Source organism: Lagenorhynchus albirostris, chromosome 20, assembly GCF_949774975.1.
Source record: "Lagenorhynchus albirostris chromosome 20, mLagAlb1.1, whole genome shotgun sequence".
Classification (NCBI taxonomy): domain Eukaryota; kingdom Metazoa; phylum Chordata; class Mammalia; order Artiodactyla; family Delphinidae; genus Lagenorhynchus; species Lagenorhynchus albirostris.
Window position 1 is genome coordinate 59,710,227 of NC_083114.1, and position 13,556 is coordinate 59,723,782.

Sequence of the window (13,556 nt, forward strand, 5' to 3'; positions counted from 1 at the left end):
TCTTTCAAATCAGTTGAGTAGGTCTCTACCATCCCTTCTATGTCCTAGAGTTACTTGACGGTACACCCAGATAAGAAAAAGAAGTGGGAACTATAAGAATTGGAATGAAAAACTACAAAACTGTTAATATTCACAAACTATATGATCATTCATTTTATAGAAAATCCAGGAGAATTTTTGTTCAGCACAGCTGCTAAATACAAGATCATCATACCAAAATGAATAATAGTATGTTTGAATATATTTAAGGACCTCTCAGAAGATACCATAAAGAAAATGAAAGGAAAAGCTTCAGACTGTGAGAAAATGTCTTAGCATATAAATATGACAAAGGATCAGTATCCAGACTCTTTCAAGAGCTCCTGTAAATTAATAAGGAAAAAGATGAAGAACTCAATAGAAAAATAAATGGGAAAAAGACACGAGCAGACATTTCATAGAAATGGGAACAGGACTGTGGCTAGACATGAAAAGATACTGCATCTCATTAGTCATCATGGAAATGTAAGTTAATTTGACAATGAGATTCCATTTTATTCCCACTGGGACTGACAAAAATTAAGAAATCTGACAATACCAGATGTTGCTGAGAATACGAAGCTATGAGAGCCCTTACACACTGCAGGTGGGAGTGTAACTTGGTACACCTGCGTTGGAAAAGAATTCGGCATTATGTAGTCAAATAGAACCCATCGCCTAGGTCACTGTGCTCCTGCACCGTTATCATTTCTCAGTCACCCCACTTACAAGCGCTATACTGTCACCATTTTATATCTTTACTGAATGAGGCTGAGAAAGCTTAAGTATCTTGCCGGAGTTCACAGAAGCTCTGAAGTTCCAGACTCTTCTTTCTATCCTCTTAACAGGCCATGATTCTCTGAGAGGCTTTGAGGCAGGAATGGGGCCCTAAATCTGCCCATAATTGGTCTGTCCCAGCCGCGTTTCCACTTCTCAGTGCCGCAGGATGCAGCGCACGGTCAGCCAGCAGGGGGCAGGTCAGCCACCCGCCTCCTTCCCTGGTGGGGCATCATCCCTTAGCGGCAGGAAGACAGCTAATTTAAAAAGGGCAAAGGTCAAAAAAGGGCAAAGGTCATTATGTCATTTAAGGGAAAATGTGGTGCCATTTATTCAGCAAAATCCGGGAAGAAGGACAATAAAGCAGAAAGAAGGACAAATTAGGGCTTCCCTGGTGGCGCAGCGGTTAAGAATCCGCCTGCCGATGCGGGGGACACGGGTTCGATCCCTGGTCCGGGAAGATCCCACATGCCGCGGAGCGACAAAGCCCGTGCGCCACACTACTGAGCCTGTGCTCTAGAGCCCGCGAGCCACAACTACTGAGCCTACGTGCCACAGATACTGAAGCGCACGGGCCTAGAGCCCGTGCTCCGCAACAAGACAAGCGACCGCAATGAGAAGCCTGCGCACCGCAACGAAGAGTAGCCCCCGCTCGCCGCAACCAGAGAAAAGCCCGCGTGCAGCAACAAAGACCCCACGCAGCCAAAAATAAAAATAAGTAAAATAAATAAATTTTTTTAAAGACAAATTCACCCATAATCCTGTGATCAAAACAGCCACTACATATATTTTTGCTTTCATCATCCCACGTTAACAGATTTTTTTTTTTTTTACAAATCAGCAAACCATTGATATTTTGTCTCACCTTTTTTTCATTTAACATTTTGCAACAATGACTATGTAATGGTAGATTGAGTGGATAGACCATAGTTCATATAAATAACACCTTCCTTTCAGAAAAGCATTTTGGTGGCTTTTAGCATTTTGCTATTACAGACAACATCTTTGTGTATTTTTGTCTGTTTCCTTAGCGGCAATTCCCAGAAGTAGACTTGTTGGGACCAAGAGAAGTGAAATGCTTAATGCTCAGTGCATGTTGCCAGATTGCTTTCCAGAAGGATAAACCAGTTAGTACTCTCACACAGAGTATGAAAGATACTGTTTCGGAGGTGAGATTGTTTTTTTCTAATTAAACTTGTATTTTTTAGATAAGTTGTAGATTCACATGCAGTTGTAAGAAATCATACAGAGAGCGCCCACGTGCCCTCTACCCAGGTTCCCCCAGTAGTAACATGTTGCAAAATTAGAGCACAACAAGCGTATTGACAGGGATGCAGTCAAGATGCAGGACATTCCCCACCACAAGGTTCCTGCGTGTTGCTCTTCCATTTCTTTATTTTTGTCATTTCAAGAATGTTATATAAATGGAACCATGAGGTGCAATTTAAGGAAAATTATTATGAAAAAGCAGAGGTAACAAAGTTACAAACAGAACTATAGAAAATACATTTTGGGGCTTCCCTGGTGGCGCAGTGGTTGAGAGTCCGCCTGCCGATGCAGGGGACACGGGTTCGTGCCCCGGTCCGGGAAGATCCCACATGCCGCGGAGCGGCTGGGCCCGTGAGCTGTGGCCGCTGAGCCTGCGCGTCCGGAGCCTGTGCTCCGCAACGGAAGAGGCCATAGCAGTGAGAGGCCCGCGAACCGCAAAAAACAAAACAAAAAAAACCAAAGAAAACAACATTTTGAATTAGGTAGTCTCTAGACACGCACATCCAATAGAAATATAATGTGAGCCACATAATGTAATTTAAAATTCTCTAAGGAAACATTAAAGAAGTATAAAGACACAGGTAGAACTAACGTATTCTTTAGCACAATATACCAGTTCACCCTGGAACCAATGTTTTTACAAACCATTAGTGAGATACTTTCCGTTCTCTCCTCATGCTCAGTCCTAGGAATGCAGCGTGCACTTGGGCTACCAGCGCATCTCGGCTTGGACCTGCCACGCACGCCTCAGGCACTGGAGACACACGTGGCTAGTGGCTGCCACGCTGGATGGCTCGGCCCTGGTCCAGAGGGAATGAATCAAACTGTGAGCGTGGGGTCTGCGCACCTCCAGGCTCGGGGGGTCCCCGAGTTAGCGAGTGGCTCTCAACCTTGGTTACACATTAGAATCACTCGGGATTTTTAAAAAATACTGATGCCTCATTGCACCCGCCCCCAGCCCCGCCAACTCCTTCTGCCCCAACAGAGGGTTGGCAGTCATTGGTCTTGGAAGCAAACCAGCATCACTGGGATTTCTTTACAACTCCCCGGGTGACACTGCCGGGCAGCACGGGTAGGCCTGCTGGCAGGGAGGCCTGGGGCTGTGTCCCGTCGGGTCCTGACGTGCCCTGGGACCTGGGAGAGGCCCTGGGGACCCCTTCCCCATCCCATGTCAGCACTTTCCTCTCTTAGCCGTTCTGGAGGTTTCTGTGCTTCCGACCCTGCCAAGTCCCACCCCAGTTTCCGTGTCTGCCTTGTGCAGTTATGAGGGTGCTTTTAAAGGGCGATGCACACAGGCTCCCCACCCTGGGGCCCCGGCGTCAGCTGCCTCGGTGGCCAGTCTTGCCGCCTTTCTGGGTCAAGGAACGCAGACGAGCATTTGCTAAGAGCCCGTGACCTGCTCTATGGTCCGGAGCCCTCACGGCCACTCGGGGAAGAAACGCCCCTTCCTGCAACGTTGGTGGGACTCTCAGAGGCTGAGCCAGTCGTCGGGGGCCAGAAGCCGGACCTCCCGGCCCAGGGCCCCGCTGGGTGGCCAGGTGGCCTCAGTGGGGTGATGAAATGCGGCCTCAGGCTGCGGGGCACGCTTGCCCTGCTCTGTGCCCGCTTTCCAGGCTCCTCCGGGCCCCGCGGCCCTGGGGCCCGTGAGGTGGGGCTGCCGGCTGGGAAGCGTGCAGAGCAGCAAGGTTCGACTCTCCCACCTCGTCACCAGCCCTCTCCTGGGGGCCCTGAGCTCCCTCCCCAGGCCTTCGGTTCCGTCATCCAGTCAGGAAATACTGAAGCCTCTTCAGAAGCACAGTCAGCCCCTCGACTTCCTCTCTGGAGAGTCACGAGGTGTCTCTGGAGCCCGGACTTGTGGGCTCAGCGCCGATCCTCCAGGGGCCACCAGGCCACCTTCCGGGACCGAGAAAGCCAGTGCGCCTTGGCCCTAGCCTCCTGTGTGTGCTTGGGCCTGCCACTCACGGGGAGGGGTGCTCAGGGGCAGGCCACTGGGGCCGTGGGGTGTCCTAGACAGTGTTTCACCTTAAGTCCCGTGGGTGGAGAGGGAAACAGAAAGTCTCGTGCTGAGAACAAGCTCCTCAGAGAAACACGTCAGCCTCTTCTGCGCTGTTCTCTCCTTGCGCATCTGGTCCAAGGCTCTCGCCCCCAAGTGGCTGCTCTTTCCTTCCATGCTAACACTGGGGGGCTCGTGGGGGCCCCTCCTGGACCTGCAGCAGCCTGTCCAGCTCTTTGCATGACCCCGTGCCCGGGACTCAAGGCGGCCAGGCTGGGCTGCGTGGGCAGGGACAGGGATGCGGGGAGAGCGAGGGCGGGAGGCTTGGACCACTAGCATCCTCACTGCGTCCTGAGGTTCCGTGAACTGTGCTGGAGACAGGGAAGCCGTACCGGCAGGGGGTGTTTACAGAGGCGCACCAGGTGCTGTGTCGCCCAGCCGGGCCACGTCGACCATCCCGCAAGGGTCCTCCTGCTGCGGTGCTGCTCTCCGGAGAGACGTGCCTGCCGCGGGGCTCCGAGCTGGCCGCCAAGTGCGGCCGGGTAGCTTCTCCAAAGCCAGACTGCTTCCCCCCCCCACTCTCCGCCCACCCCCTCCTTTCTCCCTTCTCCCAGAAGGAAGCATCAGCAGAAAAAGCAGTGTCTCTCTAGACACTGGTTCTAAGCATAGAGGGGGCTGGGTGTAACCAAGGATAACTTGGAGTGTCCAGCAGGGACACTCAGCTGCCGCCTTTCCGTCCTCCATCATCACTGCTTTATACAGAAAACGTCTGGTTTGTCCATCCACCCGAGTGATACAAAGGCCGTGGAGAAAAGGACCTGAAATCCTCAGCCCTCTTATCTTAGGCAGGAGCCTAGTCACGTTGACAGCGAGGAATCTGCACTTCTGGGCAGAGAGAGTTTCCAAGGTGCTGAGCTCAGCACTCTGGAAACGTCCCTGTGCAGCTCACGAGCACCAGGCTGAGAGATGAGGGAGGGGTAGTTTGGGCTGGCAGAGAACAGGGCCAGACTGCGGGTTCAAATCCCGGCTCCCTCCGTCTCTAGCTGCGGGAACTTGGGCAAATGGCTCAGCCACCACCCCCCTCACCTGTAAAGAGGGGATAGCGACCCCAGTTAGGAGGAACCGTGTGCACTTGCAGAGCGCCAGGCTGGAACCCCCATTTTAACCTGGTTGCGTGTGTCGGCTCATTGAGTCCTCATAGCCCTATGCAGAAGGTACTCGTGTTAAACATCGCCGTTTTAATAACAGTGCCTAGCGCAAGGGTGGTCGTGGGTTACGCGTAGCTGCTATGAACAGTGTCTGGTACAGAGTCCTGGCCCAGTAACATCAGCCTGCGGCAACTGGGGAGGCAGAGTGTCCGCTCGGTGGTGCTGAGGGGGCAGAAAACCCTGGGTCAGCTCTCCCTGCAGGCTTTTTCGGTCTGAAACTGATGGATGGCCAGTGTCACCAGAATTAGATCAAGTCTGAACATTTTTCCTGTCTACGCGTATTGAGACACAGGGTACAAAATTGTTTTTCGTTTCTCGCTGGCTCTTAATGCACCGGTAGCTGCGTGAGCAGGTGGCCGGGCTTCTGGTTGCCAACAGTGAAGACGTCGTGCCACTGAATTATGTCGTCTGCGACCCCCGTTGCCACTCTGTTTCAGCGGGATCTGACGGAAGGAGGAAGGATGCAAGTCTCCCTGCCTTTTCTAAAGGCGATTTTGGTTTCCACAGATGCTGTGAGATAAAAATCTGTTTCTGTTGGGGTGGAAGTCGGGGCTTGGGGCTGGCCAGACGTCTGCTGGTGGGCTGGTGCGTCTGACGTGCCACACGGCCGCTGTGTGACTTGGGGCCGAGGGGAGGGCGTGTCTGTGGTTCGTGGCTGGTGGCAGAGCTGCGAGTGATGATGTCACAGGTCAGGACAGAGGCTCCCAGGTTCAGACAAGGCTGCTCGGGGGCCCACCTCCGTGTGGTTGGAGGAGGCTGCAGAACTGGTAAATGTACAGATTAAATGGACAAGAGGCTGGTCTCTGTCACTGAAGGGGGAGAAGCAGAGTCTGCGCTTGGACACACCTAGGCGTGAATCTCGTCTCTGTCGCTCAGGAGCTGGGTGATCACCGCGTCTTCAGCCTGAGAATAACAGCGTGACTTGGCGAGGAAGGTGTCAGAGGAGGTGTGGGTGCTCAGGGGACGGCAGCCGTCCTGACCGTCATGGTTTGTCCCGCTCTGACGCTCTGACGCTCTGCTCTGACGCTTACGGTCTCTGAGTTTCACGTGCCTGTTTGTGCCCGGCACGCATTCGTCAGGCAGGCCCGTGAGATAAAAATGATGGTCCCGGTTATCCCTAAGCCGGGCCCAGCTCCCTTATCCAGCACCTCCAGTCCTTACCTGTGTCAGCTCCCTAGTGCCCAGAGCCAGCCCACGAGGAAGCATTGCTGCAATCCCATTCTACGGATGCGGGAACTCGGGGAGTTCTGTGGTGAATCATCTGATGAAATCCTCAGCTCTCCAAAGTGGGTGTCTGTCCAGCCGGGAGTTGAACCTCAAATCATTTGATTCATTGAGCCGCGGGAGAGGGGATGGGTAGGAAAAACAAAGAGGGGAAATGGAGCCCTGGTTCCGCCCCAGGCCCCGGGGTTGGGGGTGGGATTCAGCGGAAGGGCAAAGGGGAAGAGCCACTGGGGGCGGAGACGCCTTGACCCAGAGCCGGGCCTTCAAGGAGGACAGCGGCCCCCAAGCCCCCACCTCTGCTGGTCCCCTCGCCAGCGCAGACTCGACATTCCCTCCGGACCACCCAGCCAGGTCCTCTTCTCTTCCCGCTGCTTGGAAGGAGGCCAGACCTCAGCCTGCAAAGTGGCCGCACGTGGAGTGCCTTATCTTGTTCTCATCTCTGCCACGGCAGGTGCTGGCTCAAGATGGAGAACCAGGCTCTCAAGGAGCGAGAGGAATGGGGCATTTATCCCTTATTCTTTCCTCCTCAAAGCATTGCCCGAAAATGGGAGTTCCCGGTTTTTAACCTCAAGCCCTCTGAACGCACATACTTGTGGGATGTGATCATGCAGCTGCCGTCAGTCCCCTCTTGTTGAGTCAGCGGGGCTGGTCCTTCCCTTGGCTCGAGACGAGCACTTGGGCAGCCTCTGTGGCTCTTCGGGTCTCTCGGTGACACCAAGCTCCCCGGCAGTGACTGGACCGTCCAGTCCCAAACGACAGCCCGACCTTCCGACGTGATGCATAATGGTAGCAACTGCGCACCCCCAGCTCAGCTCTGCTGTGGCGGGAAGCCCGGCGCCTCCAAAGGGTGCGGCTGGTCCCCGCCGCCGTCCTCGCGCCTCAAGCTGCAGCTTTGGAGAGAGGGAGCTGGGAGAGGTAGACGCGCCCCGACTTGGCCGGGGAGGTCGTGAGATGGCCCGGGCTCTCTGGGCTCGGGGGTCTTCAAGGCTGGGTCTGGCTCCCACGGCCCTTTCCTTGGGCTCTTCATAGACCCCTCCGCCCCTAACGCCTTCTAACTCGTAGCTCCCTTCGGGCGGGTTTTGCGCTCTTTCGTGGCTCCTTCCTCACACTCGTGGGGATCCGACGGTTCTCCCCCAGCTTCTCCCCGCCGAGCCTCCTTCACCCCCGACCCCACCGTGGCAGCCACCCTGAAGGACCTGCGTCCTTCCAGGCCAGCGCCCTCCGGCCTGCCCCCGGTCGCTGGCATTGCTCCTACATCCCAGCCCCGCAAACTTGGGCAGTTCAGGTTGGCAAAGAGCAGCCAACTCTCCATCACCAGAGCAAGAAGCCAACATCTCTCTTCTTTGAGACTTTCCGGGCCAGAGTCACACTCCAGGCCACTGGGCTCCCAGCGTGCCCTGGACCCTCTCTCACTAAACTGCCCCGCCCTCTGTGGGACAAGGTGTGTTTGACAACCAGGGGCATATCGGTAGCCCCTTCTCACAGCCCTCTTCACAAATCTCTCCCGATCTTCTGCTCACTGAACGGCTCCACCATCAGCGCGGTGAGCTCTTTGGGAGTCGTGAGTCCGGCTCTCCATCACCTAATTACTCCCAGTCTTTCAGCGGCTCTGCTTAGTTTTGGAATATAGACGCAAAAGTTGTACAAAACGTCAGGCTTATATCCGTGCACTTCCTTGGTCTTCAGGTCTCGACCCCTGAAATCTTGGTTTCCTTGACTTCTCTGCAGTGTCTTCAAACCAATATTTTACATTTTCTTCAGCTGTTCTAATTCTTTTCAGTAGGAGGGTTGGAATCCCACAAGCTTGTGCATCGTAGCCAGAAACGGAGTCCACACTCCCTTTTCAGTTCCATTGACTAGCTTATATTTTTCATGTGCATCAGACTGTTTTAATCATTGTCACTCTGTAACATGCATAAATATGTGGTAGTTCCCACTTATCCATCTTTATTTTTAAAGGAATTTTCCTTGCTATCCTCAAATGTTGCTTCCTGTAAACTGACCCCAGAATCATCTTCTAGAGAGAACTCATTGCACTGAATTCATCAATTAATTTAGGGAGAGCTGACACTTTTATGGCATTGTCTTCCTATCCAAAAAACAGAATGTATTCTTTTATTTATCACTCTTGTTTTATGTACATCAGTAGTTTTAAGGTTTTCTTTATATAGCACTAGCACATAATTTGTTAAGTTTATTCCCCGAGAGTTTGCTGTTTTGTTGCTACATAGATTTTTTTTCCCCCTGAGCATTGTATTTTCCAACTGGCCACTGTATTATAGCTGTTGTTTTATAGGTTATTTTTGTGTTCGGCCATTTATCTCAACACTTGCACTCTTTCTAACGGGTTTTTCAGCTGATCTTGATCTGGGCATGCATGTGTCTAGAGGCTTTCACAGGTGATGACGATGGGTCACCTCAAAAAGTCTCAAAGCACTGATGTAAGATGTTCTGCTCTACTTAGGAGGTCCTGCATTTCCTGGACATCATTCATAGCATAGAAGCCTTTGTCCTGAAAACCCTGTTGATGCAGCAAGCGTAGCCCTCAGGGCTGAGCAGAGCCCAGGTTCCAAAGCTTCCGTTATTCTCAGCAGAGATGGGGAGGGACTCTTTCGACCTGGAACAGTTTGGAGTTCTCTGTGTCCGTACAGGCAAACCTACGTGGTACCTTAGGTAGCAGGGGTAAAATGCCTTTGAAATCTTTCAAACAAATCTTGACAGTACTTCTCAGAACGCTAAAATATTTCATATCCTTAAACCCAGAAATTCCACTTGTAGGAATTTATTCGGAGAAAATACTTGCGGATGTCCACAGATACTTAGCCCTAAGGATGTTTATTCCTCATTGTTTACAACAGGGAAAATTTTGGAACAACCTAGCTGTTCCGTAGTAGGGAAGTGGCTAAATCAGTTTGGGCGCGTCCGAGTCGGAGGATATATGTTCTGTAGCTACTAAAAATAACATCAGGCTTTACTGTGGTGTGTGCAGCATGGTCACATTTGTAATGCATGAAAAATTCTAATCTGCATAGAAAAATTCTTCAAAGAACATAATATCGAAGGTATAGATACGATTATAACCGCCTGGTTAGCCCTCCGTTGTTAGGTGTGTTCCCGCTTGACTCGGTGTCTGCGGCCACGCCTTTGGGGAAACACTGCAGATCCTGTAGAGAGCATTTTGCTGGACCCTCAATAAAGTGTTGGCCACAGTCTCCCCAGCTGAGCTTCTTTTTCTGCAAGAGCAGTGGCCTTTGGTTGGTGGTCATGATGCCCCTGGGTTTCCCCTATGGAAACTATCTTTCAGGAACCTCCCGCCAAACCAAGGGTGAGAGGAGTTTGATTACACACCGACCTTCACTCCAGGAGGTTTGGACCCAGGTCTGCATCCTCAGCTGTGTAGCCTGGGCTCCTGGCAGACGGGCTTGCTGTGGCTTTGAGCTTAGTCTTGGGGCAGGCAGAGCTTGAAGTGCAAGACTCCTTGGGTCTTGCTTTTGTCAAAGGACCATGAATCTTTGCCTCGTGCTGCTCACTTGCTCCAGAGGGCATCAGCAGTGTGGCAGAGAGAGCTCAGTGGGGCCAGCAGGGAGAACAGGCCCCTTGTCAGCTCCAGCCAGCAGCTCCCTCGCCACCTGGCGGAGGGTCGGCGGGGGAGGGGGGTCTCCCACATTGGGACATAACGACACCTAGAGGTCTCCAGGCTTCAGGTGCCACACTCCCTTCTGATGCTGAGCCTCTGCTGTGTGTGACACCTAATAAGCACTTGCTACATGTTTGATGATATTATATTTACTATCTGTGTCTATAGAGATGGCAGTGTGCCCACCGCCAAGACACCCTTTACATCATTATGCAGAACGGTGTTGCTCTCCAGATGAGAGGAACCTAAAATCTCTCCAATCCCAAAGCCTTAGTTGATACGGAGATAACAAAGGAGACAGAGGGGCTGAAATTTGGCGGGGGGTGGTGGGTGGAATGAGGAAAGTTGTGCAGGGACCAAACGCCATGATGAGAGGGAGGTTGGAGAGCTGGGTGGAGATGAGAAAGTCTGGACCATTTTGCCCCTTTTCGGGGACAGATTTACCCTATTAAATCCGCCCTGTTGTTCACCGCTCCTTGCGTGTCAACCGGTGTTACTTTCTGACTGTACTCAGGTAGCATGAGGTGGTCCAGCCTTACTCGATTACACTTTCATAAATCCTCACAATAACCCTTATGAAGCTACCCCTGCTTTACAGATGAAGAGACTGAGGTTCAGAGTGATCGTGTGACGTGCCCAAGACGTGACAAGGCAGAACCAGTGTTCCAGCTCAGATTCACCTGGTCCCAAAGCCATGTGCCGTTCACTCCCTGACGTGGCTGAAAGTCCCAGGGATTAAACTGTGATGCTCAGAAGCTCCATTGCTAAGTTACATTCTGGTCAGTCACACCTGGGATTTACATCATACTTAAGCAGTGAGAAGAAGATGCTAATAAATCAGTAATGAAGTTATTTTGACCACTGTTGGGTTTTTTGTTTGGTTGGTTTTTTTTGTTTTTTTTGCGGTACGCGGGCCTCTCACCGCTGTGGCCTCTCCCGTTGCGGAGCACAGGCTCCGGACGCGCAGGCTCAGCGGCCACGGCTCACGGGCCCAGCTGCTCTGCGGCATGTGGGATCTTCCTGGACCGGGGCACGAACCCGTGTCCCCTGCATCGGCAGGCGGACTCTCAACCACTGCGCCACCAGGGAAGCCCATGAAGTTATCTTGATAGCTTCTGCTGCCTATCAGGTTACCTCAAATATAATGGTATAAAACAACAACTACCTTGTTTCTTTCATGATTACTTGGGTCAGGAAGTTGGGCAGTTCCTGCTTGGAGCTTCTCATGCAGACGCCGTCAGGTGTCGTCTGGGGACGCAGTGATCCCGAGGCTCCCCTGGCTGGACGTCCAGGATGGACGGCTCAGTCCCGTGGCTGTCAGCTGATGCTGGCTGTCAGCTAGGAGCTCCGCTGGGCTATCCACCAACCACCTGGGCTTGCCCTCTAAGCAGCTCTCTCAACCAGGGACAGATTTCCTCCTGGGGACACTGTTGTTTACAGCTGGGGTGCTACTGGCACCTGGTGGACAGAGGCAGGGAAGCTGCTGAACAGCCTCCCCGCAGCAAAGAATCGTCCAACCCAAATATCCACAGGGCCGAGGTTGAGAAACCCTGCTGTGAAGCACGGGGGTCTCTGGGTTGTCCGACTTACGTTGGGGCCGGCTTTCCCCTGAGTGAGCTCCCTCCTTTTGTGACCCAGAAGACACATAGCAGATGTGTTGGTGGAAGTCATCACAAACCTGCCTAGACTCAGGGGAGGAGACGTGAGCAGACCCCATCTCTCAGTGGAAGGAGCGCCAAAGAATTGGGGTCACTTTTTTTTCGTCTTTTATTTATTTTTGGCTGCGTTGAGTCTTTGTTGCTGCGCGCGGGCTTTCTCTAGTTGCGGCGAGCGGGGTCTACTCTTCGTTGCGGTGCGCGGGCTTCTCACTGCGGTGGCTTCTCTTGTTATGGAGCATGGGCTCTAGGCGTGCGGGCTTCAGTAGTTGTGGCATGTGGGCTCAGTAGGCTCTAGAGTGCAGGCTCACGGGCTCTAGAGTGCAGGCTCAGTAGTTGTGGCACACAGGCTTCAGTAGTCGTGGCTCGCGGGCTCTAGAGCGCAGGCTCAGTAGCTGTGGCACATGGGCTTAGTTGCTCCACGGCATGTGGGATCTTCCCGGACCAGGGCTCGAACCCGTGTCCCCTGCATTGGCAGGCGGATTCTTAACCACTGTGCCACCAGGGAAGCCCTGGGAAGCAGGCAGTTCACAGGACCGCTGGGGGCTGCCCTCTGGTCACCAGTGAGTCCTGCTGGGACTGGCCAGGCTGGTGCTGAGTCACTAGACCAGCTCCCGGGAGCAGCTGGGAAGCCCTGACGAGAACCCCTGGCCCCCAAAGCCTGCATTAGGCCTCAGCGGGTTTTCTCTGGGCTGCTAAGAAAGGGGGACCAGGGTGTCTGCACTGAACTGTCCTCTGCGCCCTCCCCACTTTCCTCTGACTTCACCCTGTCCATCCTCCGCAGCAGCTCCCTGGCCGACCTCACTCATGTCTGTAACCTCGCCTGTGTCCTACATCTAAGCGCTTCACCGCACGTCCTTTTATTACTGGCTTGGGCAGGGAAATGTGCCGTTAGTGCTTTAACCTCCACAAGACGTTTCTCCCTAATTGCTGGTCATGGGTGATAATTAGCGACTGTTAATTGCTGATAATTAACAAGCTAATGCTTAAAGGTAATGGTCCCCGGGTAATCATCTTAAACGACTCAAAGCTTCCGTGCTTCCTAAGCCCCAAGCTCCAGAGGATGACCTGCATCTCAACATCTCTCGCCTGGGAGTTCGAGGGCCCCTGCATATTCTTTACGAGGGCAGTGATTGGAGAATTGTCGAGTCTGGTCTTTAACCTAGTTTTCTTCTCTGGATGTAGAAATAATACATGTTCTTTTAGAAGCTTTGTCAAGCCCAGAAAAGTAGAGAGAAAATCAAACATACATAACCTTATTACTTGGAAACGTCCACTGTCAACATTTTGGTTTATTTCTTCCCAGTCTATGAATTTCTTTTCACAGTTGAGTTCATGTTAAACACGTGCTTTCACACCAACTTTCTTCCTTTTTTTCTTCCCTCATGGTGGCAACTTATTAAAAAAGGTCTCCCTACCCTCCAGAAGGAAAATCAAAGGAATGTTGTAGAGGATGGATGGGATCCATGAGAGCAGGAGAAATAGTGCGAAAGCAAAGACCTGGCCCAGGGCCCGATTAGGTGGGGTCTGGGAATTCATTCTAGGCCAGAGTGTCTGCAAGGGAACTCCTGTTCCCGCCCTCACCAACCGAAGATTGCGTAGAAAAATACGTGCACACATGCGCGCGGTTACATAGGAAGGAAGGCCGGAAGGCAGTGAACTCAGGTGTTAGTGATGGTGTTGTTTCCAGAGTGGGGCCCGGTGGTTTTCATCTTCTGCTTCATAATTTCCCGTGCAGCACAGAGGGAAAAGCTGCGGTCCCGCATAAAGATTTT